We start from the raw sequence: 20,998 nt of genomic DNA on the forward strand, positions 1-20,998 counted from the left end.
TAGTTAATATAGGTGCTGCTGTGTGTAGAGCCCAAGGCTGTACATGCTACTGTAGGTAGCATGATGCTGATAGGACTGTGTTTACTAAATGTTTCCAAAAACATTTATTGAGAGGTACTAAATAGTTACTCAAATGTACTAACTGCCTACCAAACATACTAAAACTTTTTAAAATAGATTGCTTTTTGAAATACTGTACATTTCATGATTTTTTTCAACATTTATGTTACTCCCTACTAACACATTAATTAGTTGTAAAAATTAATTTGTTTAACAAAAAGAATGGATTTATTTTTTTGATTCCACGTTGATTGTGAGTTTAAAAATTGAAACTTTAAGTTATTAATGAATCTGAAGGTATGATTTTGTGGGCTTAAATAAATTACAGAAAATTGGGGCGCCTGGGTGGCTCAGTGGGTTAAGCCGCTGCCTTCGGCTCAGGTCATGATCTCAGGGTCCTGGGATCGAGTCCCGCATCGGGCTCTCTGCTCAGCGGGGAGCCTGCTTCCTCCTCTCTCTCTCTGCCTGCCTCTCTGCCTACTTGTGATCTCTGTCTGTCAAATAAATAAATAAAATCTTTAAAAAAAAAAGAGAAAAAAAAAATTACAGAAAATTTATTTCTTTTCAACTTAGTTAATAAATAACTTGAAAATGAATATTTTAAAACCAAATCTAGGATTCTTTTCACAAACACGCCCTACCCCCAAGAAAACACATATTAGTTTATTGCACAGAAGTTCAGTTTTTCTAATTGAAATCTGACTTTTTTTTTTTTTTTTTCTTGAGAGAGAGAGAGCATGAGCCGGGGCGTGGGGGGGGGGGGGGGATGGTGGCAGCTGGGGGGAGTGGGCTGGCAAAGAGAGAATCTTAAGCAGGCTTCAAGCTCAGGGCAAAGCCTGACATGAGGCTCAGTCCTACAACCTTGAGATCATGACCTGAGCCAAAATCAGGAGTCAGACACTCAACTGACTAACCTGCCCAAGGGTCCCTGACTTCTTACTTTTAAATCAACAATGATTTTTCTTTTTCTTAGGAAAGAGTGGAAAATTTTCAAATATATGTTTTATTTTCTATAAAATAGACATAGATAAATTATTGGGAAAAAGCTATCCACTTCAAACTGCACTAAACATTTTTCTAGAAAACTGACCAACCTAATGTAAATGACTGATTAAGGTTTTGCCTTCTTATTCTTGATAACTGTGATTGGTTTCTCTCATGTAATGTTTGTGGACTGTCTTTCTCAGTACAAGACATGCAAAAACTACATTATCATGGTTTTCATCTCAATAATATGGACATATCTTAATTGAATTTAGAGTAACTTGAATCAGATCGTAGTATCACAATTAGAATCTTAATTAAAATTTTTAATTTTCTATTTTGATTTTTTTTTTTTAAGATTTTATTTATTTATTTGACAGAGAGAAATTACAAGTAGATGGAGAGGCAGGCAGAGAGAGAGAGGGGGAAGCAGGCTTCCTGCTGAGCAGAGAGCCCGATGCGGGACTCGATCCCAGGACCCTGAGATCATGACCTGAGCCGAAGGCAGCGGCTTAACCCACTGAGCCACCCAGGTGCCCCTCTATTTTGATTTTAAGGTTTGTTAATTATAAGTTTAAGTGTCAGGGTTTGCATTCTTTTTTCTTTGCTGATGTGACAGTGTTGCTCTATGACTTTGGATGATTTTACCTCTCTCCTTTTCATCTTACGTCTGTAGCCTCATTTTGGAGAGAAATTTTTATCCCCTCCACTGCTGCAGAGAGCTTTTCTGTCACGAGTTTAGAACCAATGACATTGCTTGTTTGTTTTAAGAGAAAATTAGGTCTGTATTAATTGGCCAAGCTGCTATTTATATTTATTAATTGCTGTCTTCTGTGGTAGAGATGAAAGGCAGATTCATGGGAAGTAGGTTTATTGTTTAATGCACCCAGTTTATCAGTAAAAAAACAAGAAATCAATGAAAATTAAAATTAGGATAGCAGTAGTTTAAAAAAATAATAATAATAGCCATCTTTCTCTTTAGAGAAGTTTAAATCTGAGCAGCTGTACAGATCCAGTCAGAGTGATAAAGTCATAGGCCATTGAGGGCTCATCTAGTGAAATCTGTTGTAACAGGATGCAATAGTAGGTCATGAGGCGGAGTGCAGCTGTTCCATAGGTCTCCTTGGGAAGAAGTAAAGACCTGCATGAACCAGCATATCTGTCCCCATGACTCAAACACATGAAAGGATGAGTAATGGTGGCCTTGCCAACCTGCTGCAAAACATGCAGATTAATGAAAAAGACACCGTCAGAGACAGCATTATTAATTACAAAAGGGTAACCATGGCTTTCTGTCAGTTCAGGCCCTTTTTATTGCTTATAGTGTAAGTTGGGTGCTATGTGGAGCACAAGTGGAAATGTAAACCGCAACAGAGTACATGGTCTTTGGTGATTTGCCAAAATTTTTTTTTTTTAATTTGGTGCAAAATGGTGGGGTTTTGTTATTATTATTATTAACATATAATGTGTTTTTTATTTCAGGGGTACAGGTCTGTGATTCATCAGTCTTACGCAACACACAATGCTCACAACACTTCCCTCTCCAGTGTCCATCACCCGGTTACCCCTTCCTCCTACTCCCTCCCCTCCAGCACCCCTCAGTTTGTTTCCTGAGACTAAGAGTCTCTTATGTTTGTCTTGCTCTCTGGTTTTCTCTTGTTTCATTTTTAACTCTCTTCCCTTATGATCCTCTGCCTTATTTTTTAAATTCTGCATATCAATGAGATGATTATTTTCTTTCTCTGATTGACTTATTTCGCTTAAGGTAATACCCTCTAGTTCCATCCACGTCGTTGCAAATGGCAAGATTTCATTTTTTGATGGTTGCATAATATTCTGTTGTATATATTTATACCACATCTTCCTTATCCATTCATCTATCAATGGACATCTTGGGCTCTTTTCCATAGTTAGGCTACTGTGGACATTGCTGCTATAAATGTTGGGGTACAGGTGCCCCCTTAGATCACTGCATTTGCATCTTTGGGATAAACACCCTGTAGTGCAATTGCTGGGTCATAGGGTATCTCTATTTTCAACTTTTTGAGGAACCTCCATGCTGTTTTCCAGAGTGGCTGCACCAACATTGTAGGAGGGTTCCCCTTTCCCTGCATCCTCACCAACATCTGTGGTTTCCTGACTTGTTAATTTTAGCCATTCTGACTGGTGTGAGGTGGTATCTCATTGCTGTTTTGATTTGTATTTCCCTGATGCCAAGTAGGTTATTTGCCAACTTTGGGGACAGAATTTACCTAATGGGTGTCCTCTTCTCCACAGGAGAGTAGAATTAATGTATGAATTAGCAGGCTTGAGTAAGTCTAACAAAGCCATATTCATTGTTGAGATAAACGTATTTACTAAGATAAGGATTATTTTCCTCATATGATATCTACAAACTTATTTAAAAAAAAAAAGAGCCATAGATAACTAATAATGTTGATTAAACCACTTATAAAAATGGTAATTTCACAGCAAAGAAGAGAGATGTTCTCAGTAAATATCTAGAAAGGCTGTAGATAAATGTTGAGCCCATATATATTTAGTCAGCTGTGTGATTTAGGGAGTGAGCCCTGATCTGAGCCCATCCCTACCTCTAACTTCAGATTCTTAAACTCTCTGAGTCTCTAGGTTTCTAAGATGTAGACTTGCTGTAATAATGCTTACCTTAAGGATAGTTGGCAGTATAATCGGCTTGTAGAAAATGACATCCAGGGGCGCCTGGGTGGCTCAGCTGGTTAAGCCGCTGCCTTCGGCTCAGGTCATGGACTCGGAGTCCTGGGATCGAGCCCCGCATCAGGCTTTCTGCTCGGCAGGGAGCCTGCTTCCTCCTCTCTGCTTGCCTCTCTGCCTGCTTGTGATCTCTCTCAATAAATCTCTCTCAAATAAATAAATAAAATCTTTAAAAAAAAAAAGAAAAGAAAATGACATCCATTATTTCCAAGTTCCTGTCTTAATCCTCACTGTAAAACTCATGAAGCAACATACTTTTATTGTTCCTGTAATTCATTAACTAAAGAAGCTATAGATTTGAGTAAATATGGAAGTACTCATATGCTTTCTGAAATAAGTTATAAACCTCCCATCTTCTTAGGCCAAAACTATTCTTGATGTATTTGTGAGCTAAGATCTGTGAATTAGAAATACACAATGATGAGCAAAATAGAGTGCCCTTCCTCAAGTTCAGGGAGGGTTCATTGGAGGAGTCAGTGCAGAGATGTTGTGGGAATGGTAGTCCCAGAGCATAGGTGGGAGGGAGCTCAGCAGCCTGATTGAAATGACTCAGGGGCCTGGGAGTGATTGGTAAAGGTTTCCCAAGGAAGCAGCATCTTGCGTGCATCTTCAGAGTTAGATCTAAAGCAAGTACGTTTGCAACTTTAAGAGAGTCTTAGTAATTTAGGTGCCCAGTGTTTTTCTGTTGTTTTCTGTTCTATTTTCTATTTCTATGTTTTCTATTACCATTTTCTGTTTTTTAAAAATATATTTACGATAAATTATTGACCTATGAAAAAAGTATAAAGAAATAAAACTATCCATAATCCCACCTTCCAGAGATGACATTTCACTTTTCATGTATTTTACTTTTCATTTCAAAGTTCATACTTTGATTTACAGAAATTAAAATCATGTAGTATATGCCCACTTACAAGTTCTTTTACTTAACAGGAAAATGTTGGTAGTTTCTATGTTATTATTTTAAAATGTGTTTTTAATAGCTTTGTAGAAGTCTTTATATGGCCAGGCTATAATATGTTTAACCATTACCAGTGTAGACTATCAGTGTATGTATTTGTCTTCTGTTGCTGCTGCAAAGATCCCAAGTTTGTGGCTTAAAAAAAAAAAAATTAAAAACCCACAATTTTTTAAAATCTTACAATCCTGTATGTCAGAAATCTGACAGGTGTGACAGGCTGAAATCAAGATGTCGGCGGGACTGCATTCCATTCTGTAATCTCTAGGGGAGAGTTTATTGCCTTGCCTGTTCAGCTTCTAAAGGCATCCCCTGGCTCATGCCTCCACCCCCAAATACATCTTCAGGCCAGCGCAGTGGTGAGTTGAGTCCTCACATCACATGGCTGACCTTCATAGTCCCATCTCCCTCCAACTCTGTTCTGCCTCCCTATTTCACTTTGGTCAGACTTTGGAATATGCTGGGCCCACCTGAGTAGCCCATGCTAATCTCCCTGTCTCAGAGTCAACTGATTAGCAACCTTAATTCCAAATCTACAATGTCAGTTTTCCTTTGCTGTGTAAAATAACAAAGTCACAGAGTCTGGGGATTAGGACGTGGACATCTTTGGGAAGCCATTACGTTGCCAGCCACAATGTGTTTTTTCTTTTTTTTTTTTTCAGCTTTACAAATATAAATTGCATAATAATGATGTTCTAGTGAACTTCTACTAAAATGAATTTTTAGTTACATCTGTTTTTTTAAAGGTTAAATAGATGGCCACCTTTTTCCTGTAAATTGAATAATCTGCTTTTTTTATTACACAGAACTCCAGAGTATCATATATATATATGTGTGTGTATATATATATTACACACTGATAATTATAAAATATGGAGTAACTTGTTAGAGAGTAAGACTGTACGTACTTGTAGTACATTGCTATTTCTCATTTTTCTCATTCGATGTAAAAACACAGGAACCTGCAAATACATAAATGCTGAGAGAAATACATCACACCCTGAGAGAATGAAGTAGTCATTTAGAAATACATAATAAAAAATCTAGCAACAAATACGAAATTGCTAATTCAGATGTCGATTTTGAATTGGTGATATACAAATGATCTGCTGAAAGACAGGCTAGGCCTAACATACTTTAGAATGAATTGGTTTGCTTTTACCAAGAAAAGGAACAATTGTTTGTAAATATTTCTAAAACCACAGTATCACAGCCAAGTTATATCATTCAGTAGGGAGAGTTTTCATTTTAATTAATCCTTATTTGTGTTTTGAGAAGTAAACACTTCATTTAGGGAAAAAACTAAGTCAGTATTTGTGGCTATTTGAAGTCCTGGAATCATTTTAATTTTTTTTTTCATATAGAAACAGATCATAGCCATAGAGTTAGGATGTAAAGTTAAGTCCCATCAGTTAGTAATATCATACAATTTTTATTCTTAGGAATTCTAAATAGAAGACAAAATATTTGTATTTTCAAAAGGATCTCTATGACTGACTACTGTGCTGGGGTATTCTGTGAACATATTTTTGAAGTATGAGCGACGAATGATCCCCCAGTTAGTTAAGTGCTCTGCTGTCTGGTAGAGGGTGAATATTCAAAAGCGTTAAGTTTTGCATGTTGTCCTGAATTGTAAGTATCTTAGTAAGTTGTATGTTTGAAGTAACAAACCTAGAATGGTTAAATATGTAAGCATTTTCTCCCATGAACTAGGCAAGCAGCAGATCTTGGGCATTCGAGGCAGCCTGGCCGGACGGCATCACCACTTCCCCAGGAGCACATGGGGCCACCATGGGTTTCTGCTCTGCCAGCCCCAACAGTTCATCATGGGGTACCCCCCCAGATCAGACCAAAAGAGTTCCTAAGCATTCCACCACAAGACAGAGTGGGGCACAAGATAGAAAGGGAGTACCAAGAGAAGTAAACTAATTTGGGAAGTTTCCTGAAATTTGAAGGAATAGAGTGTTGATCACCAATTTATTCACACCATTCCTTTTCAGCTTCTGCCTTATTTCATTGGTAAGAGGATGGAGCACAGAAGAAGGGCCTCAGGAACAAGAACAAAAACTATTTCCTGGCCCCAAATTTATGCTCTTTCCTCTCTGAACCAGTGTGACTTCTTCTAAACATCTTCTTGACAAGTAGAAAGAACTTCTAGAAATTTAAAAAAAAAAGAAGAAGAAGCAAGAAAGAAAAGATTGAGCTTAAAATGTAACAGCTTTAGGAATTTGAACAGCTCCTGCACACTGTAACATGTTGCCTGGAGGAGGCAGCCCTGTCGGGAATGAGACGGACTAGGGATGGGGTACGCCTGACCAGCACCCCACTCCAACCCCTTCTAGCGTCCGAAATGGTCATCAAGAGGACACAGACAGACCCTGGCAATTAGAGGCTCCCCACTTCCTCTCCAGGGCCTGGAATGTGCATTCCACTTGACTTCCCCACTTCCAGGAGCTGCCTCAAGGATGCACCCTTGAGATAGAAATGTGGTATTGAGGCTGTGTGGACTGGGTACATGACTGAACCCATTTAAGTCAGGTGTGGAGAGGCCTCATAAGTTCCCCCATTCATTAAAACTGCCACTTACCAATCTGGAATGGTCTGCCTCTTTCTTCTGACTCTCCTACCTTCCACAGATGGGGTCCAGTTTCACACTACACCCAGGAAGCCCTGAGGAGGTTACAAACCAACAATTTCTAAAGGTTCTCCTTTTGGTATTCGTATTCCCCTGGGAGTCTGCTCTTTAAATTTATTTTAATCCATTCTAGAGTTCTCAGTCGAGAGTTGAGTTGTCTTTGAGCCTCTGAGACAGGCTAGTGCTCTGTGTCCCCTTTAGGAAACAGCACACTTCTGAGGTAGCTCTTTGAACAGGCTGGCCGCCTTTCCCTCAGCCCATCTCTGGAGGTTTCTTTCCAACTAAATGCTGTTTTATGATTTTTACATTTTGTGAATTTCACTATCCATGACAACTTACTTAGCAGCAAAAGTGCTACACTAAACAAAAGACTTTAGCTATGGAGAATGAAAACACTTTTCATGCAGAGAAAAAAAATGTCCTGTGGTAAATGCATGTTAGGGTTTGTGTTTTGCCCTGTATGCAGAATGAATACACAGAGAAAGAATTTCCCTAATGGCTTATTTTGAGTTTGTGTGAGAATGGAATATAGAGCTTTTATGTGAGTTAATTACACTCTAAAAATGCTTAGCATTGACTTTTATCAGATTTGCATTTTCATAAGGTGTTTTTGAGGATTAACACAAGCAAAACCTATCTGGACCACTGCTTAGTGTAGGGTAATTACTCCATAGATGGTATTTCTGCCGTTCCTCTTTTATCAGGAGACAAGAGTTCTGCTATCAATTCCAACTTTCAAATTGAGTTTCACAGACTCTGAAAATGTCCAATAAATGTTAGCCATTACTCCTGTTGTTTTTCCGTTCTCCATTTTCTTATAAAGCAACTTTAGGTTTTCATAATAAGAAACTAGAACTGAAAGGGGCATTTTAGGAATATAATTCTACACACATATAGGAAAGTAGGGAATTAAGACAGGGCAGTCCATTACAACAAAAATGTTTAACTCAAAATACTTTCCTAATTAGGATTTTTCAGAATTAGCAAGATGAATCAGTTTTTCTCTGTGGTATCTGAGAATTAACATGAATGTCCTTCCTGGAGTATTCCCTCAATAAATATATGCTGACTCATCGTAATTGCTTTCCTTCTTCGGGTCCTATTTCATGCACAGACACAGGCAGAATTTTTCTTGGTCGTGTGTGAAAGATCCTGCAGTTACACTCAGAATGGAGCACGTATGTCCTGGTGCTGCATCCATGTGCTGGAAACAGGTGTAGTTCTCGGGCTTTCCATGTGAACCTCGAAGGACATGGTGCTGTCACTGTGCCTGCATCAAGTCAACAGCTTCGTCTGCTATTTAATAATACGTTGGTGTGGCAGGCCTCTCTTCGCAGTCTCTTTTGCTCAGGGTGTACAGCTCAACTAGTTCCTCTGCTGTTAAAAAATTGATTATCTTTCTTTCCCCAATATTTAGAAAAGGAAAAATAAAATGTATTCACACTATTTCAAAAGACTTTATTCACTTCAGTCCTTCCTTCCTGCAGAAACAGTTTGAGGGCTTCATTAAACATATTGAGAGACAATAGGTACAATAAACTTTAAAGTTAGTGATTTAGGCAATAGAGCAAAACAGGAAAAGATGATTCCTGCACAAGGAACGTGCTGTATAGTAGTGTCTGTGTGAACTAGGTCACAAAGCCTGTCTTGTTCAAAGTGGTCTTGGAGCCACCCCCCCACACACACACATTAATATCTCTGGAAATGACTCAGAATCCTGCCTGGGGGTGGCTGATGGGGCTGAGTGGGTGGGGCTGAGCGAGAGCATGGACAAGGGGGATTCTTGCATTTGTTACCATCTCCTGATGATTCTCACAGTAAAATTAGAGAATCCTGTTGCTCTTAAAGTTTTAGCAGTACCCCCCCCCCAAAAAAGCAGACATGTCTTATGACATGGTTCAGTGCCCCTAAAATAGAAACCAATCAGTTGCCTTAGGGAAGCTCAAGAATTTTCTCTTCTGGGTGCTTTGGTGGTAATATAATATCCATTCATATCAGTCTACTGTTTCAAAGAAAGTTTGTTGTAATCCTCTAAACTCATAGATACTGGTTTTGCTATCTCCAGCAGTGAAGTCATGCCATATAATTGCTTCATCCACCATATAGCAGGGGAGAGAGGGAAATGGGAATTATCTTTATACTTCTTAGCTGTTAGATGATGCAATCAAGTAGAATCCTACTTGACTTTGCCACCTGTCTCACAGTATTGCGTTCTAGCAATAAGCACTTTTATTGCAATAATAAAACTTGAAACTCATACGTAGTGCGGGGAGGTGGGGGGTGGGGGGGTAGGCAGCAATAATTTCTCTCACCAAATCACTACACAGGACAGCAAAGGGGTGAGAGGGGGAGGAGAGGAAGCCAGGAAACTCTGATTATCAGCAGGGGGAGCCGAACATCAAAAACCGGAAGATGCTGAAGCTGTGATGACCAGCATCATTTTCTCAAGACAACACTCAAGGGTTTGTCATGACGGCTGGGCTTTCATCGGGTGTTAAGTGTCTACAAACAGCACCTTCAATTTAAACTTTTGATTAAAGTTCTTAAAATTTGGGAAGTGGAGCTTGGACAGCTATGAGATTATTATTATTATTATTATTCCCCGCTTATTCTCGTTCTGCAAGGAGATGAGATCATCGTTTAGAGAGTCGAGGAATGAGCCTATGAGGGAATGTCACTGATCATTCTGCGTGTTGTCCTTCCTCTTTGAGACCAGAGCGGTTCTGTTCACAGCATCCTCTTCCTCCAGTGTGCCTGTTGCCCACTCACTTTTTTGTCCTCCTGTACGCCAGGGGATGGCTCTCCTTTCCCACCTACCGTGGATCCCCTGTATCAAAGGCTTACCTAAATGTAGTCACAAATCCTTGCCTTCTTCTTTGAAATCAAGATGGGAATTTACTTCTTGGCTGTAACATCCTTCTCTGCCATTGCATTTTTTTCTAGTCAGTGAACCAAACAGGTATTTGTCCTCTGAATTATGACTTCAGTCCCCCAATTCCTTTCCAGTTCTTTTTGTGCCCAATCCTCGAGCTGGTTTTGAATGCTTTCCCTGACAAACCCTTATCTATAGCAGCTAGCTGGCATCAGAAAGTCCTTGCCCCTTTGTAATTTTTCCATCCTGGAATATAGGAAGTAATAATATGGTTCATTGGGACCATTTATTAATTATTTAGACTGGTAAGGGGGTTAATCCCTAGTGTTATGTTCCATTAGCCCTTTACTCTTACTTCTCTCTACTAACTTGGCCTATCGAGGGGATGGTGGTCTCCTCCTATGGAAGTAGAGACACTGCCCTCCCCAGGCAGTCCCAGGTACTACTGGTATTTTTATCTCCTACTCTGTCTGGCGCATCAGAGTCCCTGAATAAACGTATTTTAACTGCATATAATTGAGACATTTGGCCATTACATACTTATTTTCCATTAAAACATCTACTATTATCATGTTTAAATATTTTTTGAATTGAGAGAGTAAGCAAAGTACTTATGTAGTGGTGTATTATTTGTACTGTTTTGGGTACCAAGAGATAAAAAACACGGATTATTTCATTTAAGACAATATTAAGTTTGGTAAAGAAAAAAAGTGTCTGCCTTTGAAGATAAACACATATATTAGTTGCATATCATATATTATTTCATGTTTGTTTTTCTTAAAATAATACTGAATTTAGTTCATAGAGTTGGAGGCTTATGGTGCCTGAATACTATGTATGACGTGTTCAGTATACCAAAATTTAACACCTTAAACAGAACTTTTAAATCACATGTGCATACTATAGAAAACTGGAAACTCATGAAGAAGAAGCAGCACCTGAAATCTCACCACCTATGTATAGTGTGTCTTAACATTTTGGTGTATTCATTTGTCTTATTTTTCTGTGATTAATTTTAATAGTTGAGTTCTACCCCCTAAATAATTTTGCATTTTGCTTTTTCATTTCATCTTGTATGCTCTTGATCTATTTTTCTAGTCTGATTCCACAGTTTCAGAATGACAGCTAGTGTGCTTAAGACTACATATCTTTACATAATCCAAGTTTTGTGTGACCATGCTCTAAAATGTTGCTGTTACATAGATTAAAAGTTTTTGAAAATTTTTGCTTACAAACAAACCTTGGACTCCATTGCTTAAGATGAAGTACTGCTTTATTCCTTTTTGATAGTGCCAAGAGCAGTGTTTTTCATAAAGTAAATGCTGTGACCTGCCCTTTTTTCACACTCAGGCTCTTAAGCCTCCTGAGAAGAATTTTAAATAGACTATTTTCTTTTCTCCTCTTATTGCTTTAATGAGGTGTTAGATGAACACAATTTGGAACAAGAGAGATAAGAAATGATGGGAAAAAAGACTAACTTGTATCATTGTTTGACTGAAAAAGATCACAGGTCATATGCCATCAGTTTTTAATGTTCTCTTCCCCAGCCATGAGGATACATGAGAACTCAGGACTGGCCTATAAGGTAGAAAGGATTGTAGCTGAATCCAGAAAGCACGAGGAATATGTTAAAACTAAACCCTTCAAGACACAACCTTCTACCCTTTCCTCTCACTTCAACCCAAGGACTTTATTTCTTTAAACCCTCTGGATTTTTAAAATACCTTAGTAGGGGCACCTGGGTGGCTCAGTGGGTTAAAGCCTCTGCCTTCGGCTCAGGTCGTGATCTCAGGGTCCTGGGATCAAACCCCTCATCGGGCTCTCTGCTCAGCAGGGAGCCTGCTTCCTCCTTTCTCTCTGCCTGCCTCTCTGCCTACTTGTGATCTCTACCTGTCAAATAAATAAAAATCTTTTAAAAAAAAATACCTTAATATGAACATTGATTATAATTCAGAGATTAAAATTTAGTTGTAAATATACTAAAAACTGCTGCATTATACTTTTTTTAAGGTTGCATTTTTTGGTATGTCAATTATATCTCAATATGAATTTTAAATTAAAACCACATTGAGATACCACCTTACACCAATTAAAATGACAAAAATTAGCAAGGCAGGAAACAGGTGTTGGCAAGGATATAGAGAAAGGGAACCCTCCTACACTGTTGGTGTGAATGCAAGCTGGTACAGCCACTCTGGAAGACAGTATGGAGGTTCCTCAAGATGTTAAAAATAGAGCTACCCTATGACCCAGCAATTGCACTATTAGGTATTTACCCCAAAGGTACAGAAGAAGTGAAAAGAAGGGGCACCTGCACCCCAGTGTTCATAAACAGCAGCAATGTCCACAGTAGCCAAACAGTGGAAGGAGCCGAGATGCCCTTCAACAGACGAATGGTTAAAGAAGATGTGGTTCATATATATGATGGAATATTACTCAGCTATTAGAAAGGACGAACACCCACCATTTGTGTCAACATGGATGGGACTGGAGGGGATTGTGCTAAGTGAAATGAGTCAAGCAGAGAAGGGCAATTATATGGTTTCACTGTTATTTGGAACATAAGGAATAGCACAGAGGACCACAGGAGAAGGGAGGGAAAACTGAATTTGAAGAAATCAGAGAGGGAGACAAACCATGAGAGACCCTGGACTCTGGGAACCAAACTGAGGGTTACAGAAGGGAGGAGGGTGGGAGGAATGGAGTAACCAGGCGATAGGTATTAAGGAGGGCAGGTATGGTGATGAACACTTGGGTGTTATGCGCAACTAATGAATCGTTGAACTCTACATCAGAAACTAATAACGTACTATATGTTGGCTAGCTGAACATAATAAAACAAAATAGAAAAAATAAAAAATAAAGGCAAAAGAAAAAAAAAAGACCACTCCATTCATTTAAATAAGCACTTACTAAGTGTCAAAAGAAATAGTCATTAGCTGGGTTTGTCAGTTACAAAAGTAAATTACATGCAGATTGTTTTTTGGGCAGCTTATGGCCTAATAGAGGAAATAAAATGTATATTGAAGTAAGGCTAATAGCAGAAGGAAAGTTGTGTGTACTGAGAGAGAAGTGCCAGCAAATTGCTGAGGAAGAGCAGAAGATTGATAATTCCAACAGCAATGTCAAAGAAGGAATCTAGAAAAGAAATGTTTGAGTGCTAATCAATTTTTCATGGATTAATGTGGAATTGATCAGGTAGGTTGGTAGATATGATGGTGGTAAAATAAGAGAAGGAGCTCTCTGATGGCTCACACTTTCTCAGTGAATATTAGGCAAGATTTCACCTAAGACTGGGTAGATTAGGACACTAGAAGGAAAGGAGGTTGGGGAGCCTAGGTGGCTCAGTTGGTTAAGTGTCTGACTTCTTTCAGCTCAGGTCATGGTCCCAGCATGCTTGGATCAAGCCCTGCTTTATACTGCCTCCTCAACGGGGAGTTTTCTTCTCCCTCCCCATGCTCTTGCATGTGCTCCCCATCTCTCCCCTCCACCCTCTTAAAAAAAAAAAAAAAGATCTTAAGAAAGGAGGTGTCATGGAGTCATCATTTGCAGAGCTGTAGCGTGTGCGTCTTAGGGAATTCCCAAGTTCACAGACTGAGTTCAATCTGTGTGTTTGTCTAGAGCCTTTCAGCGGCTAGGTATAAATGCCGAATAGAAGAGTAATGGGGGGGAGGGGGTGCCTGGATGGCTCAGTGGGTTAAAGCCTCTGCCTTTAGCTCAGGTCATGCTCTCAGGGTCCTGGGATCAAGCCCCACATCGGGCTCTCTGCTCCCCGGGAGCCTGCTTTCCTTCCTCTCTCTGCCTGCCTCTCTGCCTACTTATGATCTCTCTCTCTGTGTCAAATAGATAAATAAAAATCTTTAAAAAAAAAAAAAAAAAGAAGAAGAAGAAGAGGAGTAACTGGGTATAAGTAAGCACAGTTGGTGTGTGGGCACGAATGTGATAAAGGGGGAACTGACCAGGGAATTGGAGAACAGTGAAAAAATCATGATGGTCATGATGGTTTGGGAACTGTATTTTCAAGGCAGTGTCAGCATGGCTTGGAAACTTGGGTGGAAATGCACATTCTTGGTCCTACACCAACTGAATCAGAAAGTCAGGGTGGGGTCCAGCCCTGTTTTAACAGGCACTCCAGGTGATTCCATAACGCATCTGGACCTGATGCGTATATACTTTCAACATTTTGTTTTTAGTTGTACGGTATTTACTTATATCCACTGCTTGAACTTCAGACTTCTTGTTTCTCTTGCATAAGTCACACTTAATATTTTTACTGTGGAATTCAGCTTTAGGTCCTCTCACATAAAGCAAGAACTGAGAGATACTTGACAAGAAACCTAAGGGAAAATCTTCTAGTCGTTTACGTTTTATCCCCAACTGTTTACAATTGCATTGCCTACACAGTTGGGTGTTGTTGTTGTTGTTGTTTTAATAGCTCACCTTTATTCACTTTTTCCAAAGCATACAGTTTTGTTTTTAATACCTCTTTTTAAGCATCTTATGTTCTATTGCTTTTTGTATTATTTGATTACCTAATTATGATAGGCGTAAACAGGATTGGGGAAAAAACACACCTGATTTGATTTACATACAGTTCAACAGATGGGAGACGCATGCCTGCATGAAGTCCCATATGTTCATTTTCCTGTAGGCATATGTTTTATAGAGAGAATAGGTTAATCTAGCAAATTGGTGAATTGCAAGTCAGAATAGAGAGTTTCTGTCATTATTCTTGGTGTTGCTTAGAGCAAGGTCAATGATCTAACTCAGCTGGGTGGGTGAGACATGAAGATATCTCTTTTGAGGTGTCCAGAGATTTGAAGCCAGGGTGAAGGAACTGGTGGTATCTGAGATGGAGAGTAAGTTGACAGTGGGAACACTGAGGCTTTGTAGAATCCCTTTTATTTTATTTTTTTTATTTGTTTTTTTTTTTATTAAGATTTTATTTATTTATTTGACAGAGAGAAATCACAAGTAGATGGAGAGACAGGCAGAGAGAGAGAGAGGAGGAAGCAGGCTCCCTGCTGAGCAGAGAGCCCGATGCGGGACTCGATCCCAGAACCCTGAGATCATGACCTGAGCCGAAGGCAGCGGCTTAACCCACTGAGCCACCCAGGCGCCCTATTTTTTTTTTTTTTTAATATTTATTTATTTGACAGAGAGAGCATGAGCAGGGGGAGCAGCAGAGGGAAAGAGAGAAGCAGGCTCCCTGCTGAGCAAGGAGCCCTTTGTGGGACTCCTTCCCAGGACCCTGGGATCCTGACCTGAGCCGCAGGCAGATGCTTAACCTGAGCCACCCAAGAATCCCTATAGAATCCTTTTTAACTTCCTTTGACACATTTGTACTTTGTTCTTCTCCAGACATTACTGACATAATTTAAATTATGAAAAGTGTTTTGTAAAATATTAAATGTGATTAATAATTGCACATTCTGAGGATCATTATGATTTTTGGATTATTGTATGCTTTAAGCATAGTATGGTATAGTTAATGTGTTAGCTCAAAATATATGCATGATATCCTAATTTCTACTTTTCTAACTTTTTTTGCTTTATGGCTTGCACCTAGTAATATAGAAAGCTAATTTTTTTTTACTGTACCAAGTATATAGAATAGTTTTGAAAATCTTAATCATTTTTTAAATTGTTTTTAAGATGTTTTCAGTGAAACATTTTTTTCTTAAAGCTACGTATTTTCCATAGTGATTTATGTTTTTGACTGTATAAATACCATCCCAGTAGGAAAATAAAATTTTTTCAGTTCAAAGAATATCTTTTATTAGAATGACATTTTAAATTCTGTAGTCAGTGTACTTTGCCATATGATACAAATAAATATAATCCTTGAAACTAAAAGAGCTAAACAATACAACTTAGATAATGGGAATCTTTCAGGGCTTAGCGTCAATCAGCTGTGCTCCAGAAGTTCCCATCTTCTTATTTAGCTTGGTGTTTATCCCAAGTATGAAAGTAACCCACAGGTTTGTTGAGCAAGACAAGGTTCATAGATAAGCGAATTTGGAAACGGTCTGTAGCACTGCTAGGACACGCTGGAAAGAATATATTCCATATCTGTTTTATTCAGGGAGTTAAAGTCTTTATAGTTTTATACCAGAAAAAGTTTGACTTTATTATGAACGGATACATTTTGTTTTGTCAGACAGTTAAAACTATTTTTTACTATTCTGCTTTGGCTGCCGGGAACCTTAGGGGCTAGCTTGTAATTACTACGTGGCCATAGTTTTTATATAATCATCTTCATCTTCTACTCTCTTACCACTCATTTTGTTTCAGAGATTCTATCGTGTGTTTTAATATATTACTAATAAATTAATTATATATAATTATATAAAATAAATATATAATATAAATATGTGATATAATAAACATTATTAATTCCTTTTTGAAAGTTGGTGGTAGAGAAAAGCAATAAACTCAACAACTATTGAATACTTACTTCTTACATTAAGTTAAATTTCTTAACCTGGCGGTAGTGAAACAGACAGGTATGACTTCAAGGAATTGGAGAAAAAAAAACTTTCACAGAAATCCCTAGGAAATGCTTTGTTCAAATATAGAATAAAGGAAAATAATATATGTATTTTGTTCTTTTATTGCTCAAGTCCTCATTAAGATAGATCGCCATTATCAAAGTCTAGATGTTTTCCAAAGCTGTTTTGTTTTCTTCAGATTTAAAATCCAGGGCTAGAAGCTGGGTCTCAGTTAATCTTTGAGATAAGAGTGTACATCCAGTCCAGCTGTTTCTGTTCTTAGATGTCTACAGAGAAGCTATGAAGATGGTCTTCTGTGAGAACACACTGCTCTCGGGCCTTTCAACTTCACTCAGGGGACTAGCTGACATGTGCGAGATGACCAAAGGTTGCCCAGGGAGCCTTTGAAAAAGATGATGGTTTGTCTGATAGGTATATAAAATGATTTTGAAAAGAGAAGGCATCCCTGCTTTAGTCTAAAAGGAAAGAAAGCCTTTTTCAGTTGTTCATATGGTTCTTTTATGAAGAACCCTTTTATTCTTTGTGCAACTTTTAAACAAACACTGAGTCCCTTGAACGTTCAAACTACTACATAAAGGCTTAGAAGGTTGTAAATACAGCGGTAGTCCATTCGGTAAGTGGTGAGCTGATAGCATCCTTTATAAAAACATTGGAATTCACACATTTTTAAAATGTAAATTCAATGTATCTTTTCCCATGACCTGACTAAAAGACTAGGTTCGTGAATTATTCTGCCCTAGATATGTCATCCCCTGCCCTATGAGAGAGAATACAGTTATTGCCTGAATTTTTCTGGGACCGATTACCCTTTAACTAACTGAATGTCCTTGTCTTTCCCTTCTAACTGATGGCCTTTTGCTTATTTTACTGCTTATTAGCACTTTTATTGTGAGTGATACACAGAATAATGCCCTCCCCCACCACAGCAAAGATGTACGTATCCTAATCCCCACAACTTAGGAATATGTTACATTACGTGGCAAAAGGAAATTGGGTTGCAGAGTGAATTAAATCTGTTAATCATTTTACCTTGAAATGGGAAGACTATCTCAGTTGCCCCAGTGTATTCACAAAGGTCCTTAAATATAGAAGAGTGATGTGACACGGCAGACACTTGAGCACTTTCCCTGGCTTTGAGGTAGAGGAGGGCCCCCACCACCACCCTGAGCCTGGGAATGGAGATCCTGGAAATGAGGAAACTTTTAAAGCCTGGGAAAGCCAAAGAAACCTGTTTTCCCTTGAGCTTCCAGAAAGGAATGTCCTCCTGACAACTTTTATTTTTGACACCCAGTGAAATTCATGTCAGATTTCTGGCTTACAGAAGAACTGGTAGACAGTATATTTTGGTTGATTTAAGCCACTAACCCAGTGGTCATTTGTTATGGCCACAATAAAAATGAGCACATTTACCAGTATTCCAAGAAAGGAAGAATGAAGATCAAACTCAAGGTACTCCATCTAGGAGAAGATCTGGCATACATTGAAGTTGTAGTGCCTCAACAAGGAGATAAAAGGCCGTCAGTGAATTTTAGCACCCTGCCTGCATGGCTTCCCATTAATGCAGAAAATTCACGGGAGCCTGTTGCCAGTGTATTGACCTGAAATACACTTCAGAACAATACACCTCTGTTTCTGTCAGCCTCGAGGCTGCCTATTTGGCTCTCATTGGAGTGAGCTTTTCATGGAACAGATTTAATTATGTTATTTCTCTTTAAAGTCCATTTTATGATTTTTCATTGTCTAGAGAAAAAAGCCCACACACACAGCTTGGCAGTCAAGTTCCCTCAACAACAGAAGCTTTTGCTACAGCCTGTGTAATACTTCTCTCTCTCACACACTTGTGTTAACCAAGGTAAAATACTTACGTTCTGTGAATCTGGCTTAGTGTTTTGTACTTTTATTCTTTCTACATTTCATTTTCTCTACCAGCAGTATTCTCCCAGATCTTCACACCTGCTGGCAATCCCCTATGAATTCTTTGAGATGCAAATGGAACATTAAATTCCCTGGAAAGTCAAGGAACATACCACATCAAAGAAAACTTTTTTATAATTTTATTTTATTTTTTCAGTGTTCCAAGATCCATTGTTTATGCACCACACCCAGTGCTTCCTGAAATCCGTGCCCTCCATAATACCCACCACCAGGCTCACCCAACCCCCCACTTCCTCCCCTCCAAAACCCACAGTTTGTTTCTCAGAGTCCACAGTCTCTCATGTTCGTCTCCCCCTCCGATTTCCCCCAACTCACTTCTCCTCGCCATTTCCCCATGTCCTCCGTGTTATTACTTTCCACAAGTAAGTGAAACCATATGATAATTGACTCTCTCTGCTTGACTTAATTTCACTCAGCATAATCTGCTCCAGTCCCATCTATGGGATGTTGAGGCAGCCACCTTTCTGGTGGCTGAGTAATACTCCACATCAAGTAAAATTGTTTGGTCTATCCTTTATGCAACTGTATACTTTGTGATTTTAAAATTATTTCCATTTCATTCTGTTTCATTCTGTGAGTTTCTTGAACATAGCAAGTAGGTCTAATAATATATTTGTGGGATCTTAGTAACTTACATAGCTTATACAGTAGGTACTCAGTAGATAAATATGAAGTGAAAAAATGTTTATGTTACCTGACGTGGCCAGCCTACCACAGAGATATCATTAGAACTCAAATTTCAGATTCCCAGGCCAGTCTTCCATTATGTTCTTCCAATTTAACCTAGAGTACTACCAAAAAATAAATTTTTTTTTAATACCTAAGGAACATTTTCATTCTAAGTAAAATTTTGACACTGACCAATTTATTTTGTTTGATACCATTTCCCCTTTTTTTAATCCCTTAATTTAACACTTGGAATTTCATGATTTTATTGTATCAACATGAAAATAGCTTCTCTGTCTTGTTTAGTTTTTTCCCATGGGTGTGTTTGCAAGAATTATTTTGTGTGTTGGGGCACCTGGGTGGCTCAGTCAGTTAAGCATCTGTCTGCGGCTTAGGTCATGATCTCAGGGTCCTGGGATCAAGCCCTGCATTGGGTTTCATGCTCAGCATAGTCTGCTTCTCCCTTTCCCTCCCCTTCGTACTTGCTCTCTCAAATAAATAAATAAAATATTTTTTAAAAGAAAAAAGAAAAAGTTCTTTTGTGTGATGAATCTGTATTATTTATTTATTCATTTATTTAAATATTATGAAAATATTGAGAAGACTGAAATGTAATCGAATAGCATGGCCAGTACCACATTCCTTTGATTTTAAATACTTGAATTTTTCTCTAAGCACTTCTATTTTCTGCCTTTTTTAATTTGTTGCTGGTGTTTATTTCTCAGTGGTTACAGGTAGATCTGACCTTGCTGCACAAGTCTTTATGAAATTGAAAGTCTTTGTGATAGAACTTGGAAACTGCAAACACTATTTAGATGGAATGAATTATTTTCATAACTTTTATTATCACTTTACATTGTGACTGCAAAATGTCCACAATATTCATGATGATGGGAGTAATTCCACTGGGAATTTCTCCTTTTTACAACTGCTGTCAGAATTCAGAATCTTAAAATGGTTGGCATAATTTTTAGTGTGATCAGTAAAACTCATCCGTCATGTCACATAATAATTTATAAGTTTGATTTACTACTTTTAAAAAGAAAAACACTATTTATTAAGATGAATGAGTACATTGGTGTTATTGCTTTAAGTAAGAAGATCATTAATTTAGTAAATAGAGGCCATTGATAAATCATTGAAACGTAAATGTATTTAAAACATTTTTTTTAAATACTATGAAAATGTTGGTAAATATTTAGAAACTGTGGATCATAACTCTAGACATATCCAGCTTGATTGAACATTGCTTGGATGCCCACTATTTGATTTGGGTTGGATAGGTAACGTGTTTTAGAATGGCTTAGAAGGTAGGCAGACCCATGGTTCTGAATGTGTCTTCACGATTTGAATTCTGTCACATTTCATGGGTGACTCACCAGGAGTATTTTGCTTTCTTTGTTAAGGACAGCTTCAAAGTAATCTTCTGATTTAGCTACTGATATTTTCATCAGAAAAGAAATGTTCTGTAGGAAACCTGTCTTCCTTAAATGTATCAAGAGGTATCTCCTATTGTGCATCAATAAATTGGCATTATGGTTTTTTAGAGCTAGTCTCAATGAATCCATTTAGAACAAAAATGAGTCTATAGAGCCTAATCGTGTAGATTGTGTTAAAGACTTAACCTCTCCAAAGACTGTGCTTTT

The 20,998-nt window shown here is 38.3% G+C and overlaps 1 protein-coding gene across 1 annotated transcript in view; it reads left to right on the top strand.

Moving 5' to 3' along the window:
• SLC2A13 (solute carrier family 2 member 13) overlaps positions 1-20,998 on the top strand; it is a 374,984-nt gene that overhangs the window by 231,314 nt on the left and 122,672 nt on the right. The window lies entirely within an intron of this gene.

Source organism: Mustela lutreola, chromosome 8 (genome assembly GCF_030435805.1).
Source record: "Mustela lutreola isolate mMusLut2 chromosome 8, mMusLut2.pri, whole genome shotgun sequence".
Taxonomy (NCBI): domain Eukaryota; kingdom Metazoa; phylum Chordata; class Mammalia; order Carnivora; family Mustelidae; genus Mustela; species Mustela lutreola.